The sequence below is a fragment of the Tachysurus fulvidraco genome, chromosome 25, assembly GCF_022655615.1.
Source record: "Tachysurus fulvidraco isolate hzauxx_2018 chromosome 25, HZAU_PFXX_2.0, whole genome shotgun sequence".
Lineage (NCBI taxonomy): Eukaryota > Metazoa > Chordata > Actinopteri > Siluriformes > Bagridae > Tachysurus > Tachysurus fulvidraco.
This window is the reverse complement of record NC_062542.1, coordinates 2764369-2772887: the sequence shown is the minus strand read 5'-3', so window position 1 is coordinate 2772887 and position 8519 is coordinate 2764369. Positions and strand designations below refer to the sequence as shown.

General features: G+C 40.7%; 1 long non-coding RNA gene across 1 annotated transcript in view; it reads left to right on the top strand.

Annotated features, from left to right (window-relative positions):
- Window positions 1-3270: 3270 nt before the first annotated feature.
- Window positions 3271-8519, top strand: part of LOC113649864 — a 32892-nt gene continuing 27643 nt past the window's right edge. The window contains exon 1 of the long non-coding RNA XR_003442242.2: window positions 3271-3415. This is a non-coding gene — a long non-coding RNA (uncharacterized LOC113649864). The remainder of the gene's footprint in view (window positions 3416-8519) is intronic.

Here is an 8519-nt window from a genome sequence, read left to right as displayed (position 1 = left end):
TGGAGGTGGGAATTGAACCCCCAACCCTGGAGGTGTGAGGTGAACGTGCAAACCACTAAGCCACCGTGCCCCCCAGCTAATGGACCAGACAAGCAAAATTAGAATAACATTTACCTGTCAGAAACGTCTATTCATCGAGGACACGGGACATGGCAGACGTGCCAGCTACTTTCTTTTTGAACACATTTTTGACCTGGGAATTCAGTCTGTAACAGTTTAAAACTAAAACATAGGACTGTAGTGTCTTAAAAAATAACCGAGGTGGTTTTAATTGTAAGTAGAATCCCTTTTGTGAGTATACTGTAGTTAATGTTAGCTAGCTAATTCTTCTTCTTCTATTTTTTACTTTAAATGTGTATCAAAAGATCAGTAAGAAAACAATCAGGCAATTTTTGTAAACCAACTAGAGTCTGATTAGTCATGAAAGAGCTGCTAAGTATTAAGTAGCACTTACACTGGATTTACCTTTGCTGATTTCTTCCTTTTATTGTTGCACAAGAATCCAAACAACAAAGCTAAGAGAGCTAACAGGGCCCAGTGACAGCTTGGCAGTGCTGGAGCTTGAACCCTGATCTTCCAGTCAACAACACACCGGCCCTAATAGTAGTGTAGTGACCTAATGAACCAGTATCAGGATGTAAATCATTGATCGAGACTTCCAAACATCCCTGTAAGTCACTCTGGAAAAAGATGTCTACCAAATAGCGTAAATGTAAGCTATATATTTAAACACATTTTATTGACGTTACCGCTGATGCCTTCAATGTACATTCTGTATTTTTGATAAAGGAAATTTTTGCACATGTTGATGTTACAGTATGTTTTCCAGATGTTGGTGTAAATGTGGACCAAAACTGGTCATCGGTTATCCGGGTTCGGATCTGACCGATCAAATCATTCTAATCCGGTATGTAGAGCTAAAATTAGCAAAATGAAGGAATGAAATTGTGTAGAAATCTTACACCAGTTCCACACCATATCCTCGTCGACCCCAATTCCATTATCTTGGTAAAGTCTTTAGATATGCAACAGAATGTATATCTCTTCTCCTGTGAGAAAATGCTACAAAGACTTCGGTTTAATCAAACAAAACCTTTTTTTTTTATTCTCGTAAGTGATACAGAATGAAAATAAATGAACTGCAGTGTTAGAATGCAAAGGCAGTACACGTCATGAATATGCAGAACAATACAATTTGATTTCGGCCAAATTTCTCGGAGGTATCCTGAGTTTTTGGTACAACAACGAATTCATTAAAATATTCAGCTCGGATTAGCTGAAATATTCAGCTCGGATTAGCTGATTATATATATATATATATATATATATATATATATATATATATATATATATATATATATATAAATATTTTTTTTTTTTTTATTATTCTAGAACAACAGCACAGCTGAGAGTTTTGTTTGTTTTAATTGATGTGCTGAAGAATATGAAAGCTAACCATGTGTTTACTTTAGCAGGCAACAAGATAATCAGTTTTGTGTTTTCAGAGGGGTTCAAACATCCCATCCATCCATCCATCCATCCATCCATCCTCTACCGCTTATCCGGGGCCGGGTCGCGGGGGCAGCAGTCTAAGCAGGGACGCCCAGACTTCCCTCTCCCCAGACACTTCCTCCAGCTTTTCCGGGGGAATACCGAGGCGTTCCTAGCCGAGAGACATCTCATGTTGAACATTTTTATATTTTCATTTAAAACAAGAAATAAACTCAATTTTTAGAATTTTGAAAAATAAATAAGAAAGGGATGAAATCCAAACGAAAGCCATAAACTCCTGTGTTCCGCCGATATACTTCTGATATTAGTATTTATGTACTAATCTCTTTTTTTCTAAGTTAAAGGTTCTTCACGTCCTGAAGGGAATTTTCTTACAACCGCCTCTTAGATCAAAACTTTTTAAGCAATCCGCCTGACAGAAAAGCTAATAAAAAAAAAGAAAAAAAAAAGAAGAAAGAAAACCCTCCAGGGTTCAGATTTAACCTGCAGATCAAAACAAAGGGTTGCCATGTTTCAGAAAAACTGTCCTGAAATATAATAGCCTAGCGTGACCTACGGTAGTTCGTCGCTGGATAAAAGAAGACACGTGTTTCTTATTCTTTTCTTAGCATTTTAGCTGATTAACTATGGCGTGTGTGCAATTCTTTCTGCTGTATCTCTAATTCACCTCATACAAACAGCTAGCTTTGTACATGAAAGATGCTATCTGACCTTACTTTTATTTTTTTATAGCTAACCATGATTGCAGAATTTGATTAGATTTAAGCGAATCCCCCTTCAAAATAAAACACCAGACCAGGAATCTTCTTTTTAAACCCATAACCTTTTCCGAAAGTGAGCTTCATTTGGCATAAAAGCAGTACACTGGCAACCTTGTACACAACAACATCATCATCGAGGAACAGGATACTAAGCTTTTTACCTAAAATGCAATATTATTGTTCACCAGAGTCAGTTTGTGTCACGTTTGAAAGACGTTACTTAGACGTAAGGAATCGAATAAAGCAAAAAATGCAGGAAAATACGTCGACGAGCTGGTGGAGTGATGTGGAGCGAAGCTGCTGTGAAGCGAAGTGAGTCCCAGCACGTCCTCAATAGCTTCATATCTATTACAATATCTATCTATTACAGTTTGCCTACAATTGCAATTTTTCTCATTTGTTTGTACTGACTTAAGCACTATTCGGACGGGATTAGTTTTACGTGGGGACGTGGGGGGTAAAGTAATTATTACCAGAGCTTCTCTGTGATTTTAGTCCCATCCGAATGCGCCATCTCGGTAATCATTACGGACAATGTCAGTAAAGATTACGGCGACTTTTACCTTCTGTAAAAAGGTCCGGAAAAATGACCTCAGGTAATACTAATCCCGTCCGAATCGACCCGCTGTAAATATGTACGGTAAACTTCTATCATTTCCTGTTTAAAAGTAGTTTTTGGCGCATTTTGCAAGCATGGAGGCGCTTGAAACAGGAAGCAACGTCATACGCACATGACGACAAGGAGGTTACTGTGGTGCCTAAAGCGAGTTACCCCTCCCACTTCTGCTAGTTTTACTGAGATGTCTTGTCCCGTGCGAATTGGCCAATTAATATTACAGACATCCTGAGGTAAAATTGCATTACTCCACGTCCCCACGTAGAACTAGTTCCGTCCGAATAGTGCTATAGTCATGTTAGCGCTGAAATCAGCATGAGACTACATTTCCCATCAACCCCTGCACCTCCGTTGCATGACTTCACCCAGCACTCACCTGTGTCCTGTTTCATCTAATTATTAACACAGGTGAAGTTTTGCTCATTTTTGTATTGTAGCTTTTTGTTTGAGTTCTTGATATTAAATTTCTGACAAAAAACAAAACAAAACAACAGAGTAAAGAATTCTACACTGAGGATTTATTTAGGTGAGTAAAAAAAAGATTGCTTTTATCAATGAAATGTTTGAACAGTAATTAGGTTTTGAACTTAATCATTTTTACCGGTACAATAAGCTTATTGGGGGGTAACGGCGGCTTAGTGGTTAGCACGTTTGCCTCACACCTCCGGGGTTGGGGGTTCGATTCCCACCTCCGCCTTGTGTGTGTGGAGTTTGCATGTTCTCCCCGTGCCTCGGGGGTTTCCTCCGGGTACTCCGGTTTCCTCCCCCAGTCCAAAGACATGCATGGTAGGTTGATTGGCATCTCTGGAAAATTGTCCGTAGTGTGTGTGTGTGTGAGTGAATGAGAGTGTGTGTGCCCTGTGATGGGTTGGCACTCCGTCCAGGGTGTATCCTTGTCTGGGGAAAAATAATTGAACTAAAGGTTCTTTTTCACTTCCAGATATCTTTGTTTTTAATCTGGTCCTCAAGGTCAACAACACGGTGATCGGATGTTTTCCCGACGACATTTTTTCCCCTCGTTTAGAGCCTGTGCTTTCATCTTCTGCTTGGTAGGAAAAAAAAATCTCCTTTTCAGAACAGAATCTGATTCTTATTGGGGCCTGAGATTTTTTCTATCAGCGAGATCTAATATAGCGCAGCATTGAGATCAGCCTGCTTTTATGAGCACTTATGAGATACTTTCGTTTACCCAACATTAGGTTATCCGGAGCAGGGAATCGTATCGGAAAAAGCTGTGAGATGAACAGAAAATTATCGCGTTTGTTGTTGAAGGAGACGTCTTGCGGTCCGTCGTTTATCGTCACCGCGGGATGTCCGTGTCGGTTCTGTTTCGGCGAAGCCTCGGCGTCGGCTGTAATCATTTGATTAGTAATGCTGAAAAAAGTCGGAAAGATAATGGAAATTTCAAGGGCTGAATGAGATTTTGTGAACCAAGCCTGCATCTCCAGAGAGTCTTTCAGCAAATGAATGGATTTGATGGTTCAGTGAACCGCAAAAAATCGAACACGTTACTCATATTTATCACACAGTATATTTATCCACTCATTATTATTCATGGAGGGGGCACGGTGGCTTAGTGGGTAGCCCGTTCACCTCACACCTCCAGGGTCGGGGTTCGATTCCCACCACCGCGTTGTGTGTGTGTGGAGTTTGCATGTTCTCCCCGTGCCTCGGGGGTTTCCTCCGGGTACTCCGGTTTCCTCCCTGGGTCCAAAGACATGCATGGTAGGTATGGTCTGGAAAATTGTCCATAGTGTGTGTGTGTGTGTGTGTGCCCTGTGATGGGTTGGCACTCCGTCCAGGGTGTATCCTGCCTCAATGCCCGATGACACCTGAGATAGGCACAGGCTCCCCGTGACCCAAGGTAGTTCGGATAAAGCGGTAGAAAATGAGTGAGAGTGAGTGAGTATTATTCATGGACGCACTATATATATATGTCATATAAGTCGGAATCAAAAACATTTTTGAATTAGTTTTATTACATAAGAATGAAATGTTCACAAAGTAAAATCCAAAGCGTTTCTCTCATATTTCAAATCTTCACTTGCAACATAATTATGAACAGAGTTAATTACACAACAACAACAACCCCTCAGTTATTATGAAGATCAGCTCAAGCGCTGATCCTCAAATAGTCGTCAGGACCTTCCGTAGTTCACCTACTACATTACATTTACAGCATTTAGCAGACGCCCTCATCCAGAGGGACTTACATTTTTTATCTCATTTTTATACAACTGAGCAATTGAGGGTTAAGGGCCTTGCTCAGGGGCCCAGCAATGGCAGCCCGGGAGACGTAGGAATCGAACTCACAACCTTCCGATCGGTAGCCCAACACCTTAACCACTAGGCTACCACATCCACCTACTACGGTGCCGATGCTCTAGAGCCACGTTCGGGATCCTGTTCGTAGATTTCTGCAGTGTCGTGCTGCGGACTCTGTGTTCATGTGGAGATCGCCGAAGATCTATTTCAAGCTTCTTCTCCTGTGTTATTATTATCAGCTACGTTCATTAAGTACTCATTGTGTATGTTGATAAATAATCGTCATGTCATACAAAAAGGTTGTTAGGAACAGAAACAAAACCATGACTAGAATTCTGTACTCGAATGCTCAGTTGTTATTCAGAATTCTTGGCAGAACAGATAATTCTCGCTTCTCGCGTCTTTTTTAAAAAAATTTTTTTTATAGTAAACAGCACAGAGAGATGTAATGGATCCCACATTTATTTTTGAAGGATCGTTTATTCTGCTGAGAGAACTGGAGGAGCGAAATAGTGAATAGATACCTTGCAAAATTCAGAAAGTGTTTTTTTTTTTTATTATTTTACCACAAACATTTTTGTATGGGTGGGGCATGGTGGCTTAGTGGTTAGCACGTTCGCCTCACACCTCCAGGGTTGGGGGTTCGACTCCCGCCTCCGCCTTGTGTGTGTGGAGTTTGCATGTTCTCCCCGTGCCTCGGGGGTTTCCTCCGGGTACTCCGGTTTCCTCCCCCGGTCCAAAGACATGCATGGTAGGTTGATTGGCATCTCTGGAAAATTGTCCGTAGTGTGTGAGTGAATGAGAGTGTGTGTGTGTGTGCCCTGTGATGGGTTGGCACTCCGTCCAGGGTGTATCCTGCCTCGATGCCCGATGACGCCTGAGATAGGCACAGGCTCCCCGTGACCCGAGATGTTCGGATAAGCGGTAGAAAATGAATGAATGAGTGAATTTCTGTATGACTGAAGGATCACTTTTCTTTCTTTCAAAATATTTTACTAGCCAAGTCCAACCGTACAGTCTCCGTCTGTCCGTCTGTCTGTCTTTCTTTCTTTCTTTCTTGGAACATAAGTCAAAAACATCTTACAGAAACCGAACGTTTATCATCCTGCACACTCTGGTTCCATTCCGTGTTCTGATGTTAGCTTTGGATAAAATGAGCTTGGCCTTCATCAGCCGGTGCTGACCCACGAATTCATTCAAATTGTGTATTAATTAAAAAACAACAACAATAACAACAAAAAAAAACATCTAACGAACAAAGTTCTTCCTCGGTTTCGCTCTACTGCGTTTTCAGCCTGACCGCACTAACACACGTGCTACAGATTTCTCCAACAGCTTGATCATAGGTGTTGACATGTTCTTGGTCTTATGCCTCGCCATGTGAATAATTTATGCGCCGCTTTAATCTTCAGCTTGATTATATTTTTGAAGTGGGTCCAGGCACGGGGATTATCTATGGCACGCAGTCTTCTGAAAGCAGCACGAACACTTGTACCGGTGTAAGGCGCTTTACTATGGCTTGCATGAAAAATAAATAGTTAATGTAGCGGGACCTCCGGGCGGTAAACGTGAGCCGAAGGAGAAAGACCGTAAGACTGTAAGTAAAGGGAGGATTTGTTTCACACGATCCTGGCTGCATGTAATCATCCTCCTTTTCTTGTTCAGAGAGAAATGCTCTTTAGGAGGGTTGTTATGTAACGTGTTGGAGAAGGGAATTCTCTACTTAATTCAAATTTTTCCGAATTTCTCGAACTCTCTATGAATATACAGTAGCGCCGTTGTTTCTATGGCAACAGCATGGACACAATGGACACAAAAATAAATCTTTGTATTTTTGAGAAATTTGCTGTGAGGAAATATATTTTATGTAACTTGTCTTCTACAGAACCGAAAGGAATAAAAACTCACATACAGCGAAACATATCTCAAAGCTACGGAAGCCCGCAGAGGCCATACGTTATTATGTATTTTTCTTTGGTTTTCTGTCCTCACGGCTTGTGGACCACTGTTTAATATATCGGTCTGTTATCTGTTTAAATGTCTACCGAAAGGATGTTTGTGGATAATAATGTTGCGTTCACAAGCAACGTATCAACCGCATGATTGTCTTAGGTTTCTCTTTCTTTCTTTCTTTCTTTCTTTCTTTCTTTCTTTCTTTCTTTCTTTCTTTCTTCAGTAATTGTTCTGGTTAATTTCTTAGGGATTACTTTAGATCCCGAGTGCCGATCTCTCTCCTATCACACTCATATTAGATTTCTTTCTTTCTTTCTTTCTTTCTTTCTTCCTTTCTTTTTCTTTCTTTCTTTCTTTCTTTCTTTCTTTCTTTCATCAGTAATCGTTCTGGTTTATTTCTAAGGGATTACTTTAGATCCCGAGTGCCGATCTCTCTCCTATCACACTCATTAGATTTCTTTCTTTCTTTCTTTCTTTCTTTTTTTCTTTCTTTCTTTCTTTCTTTCTTTCTTTCTTTCTTTCATCAGTAATCGTTCTGGTTTATTTCTAAGGGATTACTTTAGATCCCGAGTGCCGATCTCTCTCCTATCACACTCATTAGATTTCTTTTTCTTTCTTTCTATCTTTCTTTCTTTCTTCCTTTCTTTCTTTCTTTCTTTCTTTCTTTTTTTCTTTCATCAGTAATCGTTCAGATTTATTTCTAAAGGATTACTTTAGATCCCCGAGTGCCGATCTCTCTCCTATCACACTCATTGATTTCCCTAAACGCTGTTTATGTCGTGCTGTGAAATTACAAAAGCAGCTCGGTGTTAGACTGTGAATTTTACCTGCGTTTAATCTCCACAATCCGAAGCACGTTGCTTTTGTAATATTGTGGGTTTTATCGAATGGCTCGGAGTCCCGAGTGTGTTTTGTTAGGACATCACTCAGTCCACGTCGCGCTCAAACTGCGTCTGTTTTACATAATTGACCGAGTGGAGTTTCTGAAACGGGGGAAGAGTTTACTCAGATTTATACCCTCTCCTCCAGTAATGTATCTGCATTTGGCGATTTCTATTAATACGGTTTTGCTTTATGATCCAGTGTGTGAGGAAAGAATGATTGAATCGGTTTTCACCGACCTGACGCTCGTGTGAGACACTGCGAATGGTAATGAATGCTAATTTAGTCGAGTCAAACTGCCTTATAGACAAAGACGCACAGTTACTGAAGTCTATTTCCGACAGAGGGATTAGTTCTGTGTCTTTCCTGATGAGAGGATAAATGCGGTACGTCCTGTCTAATGAGTTAATGGGATAAGAACGTGGCGCTGTCATTAAATTCTCTGTTCTGATTGGTCCATATAGGTCGCTCATTTGAATACATTATCGTTTCCATACTAGGCGCTTACTCAGAGAACAGTATCGATCGAA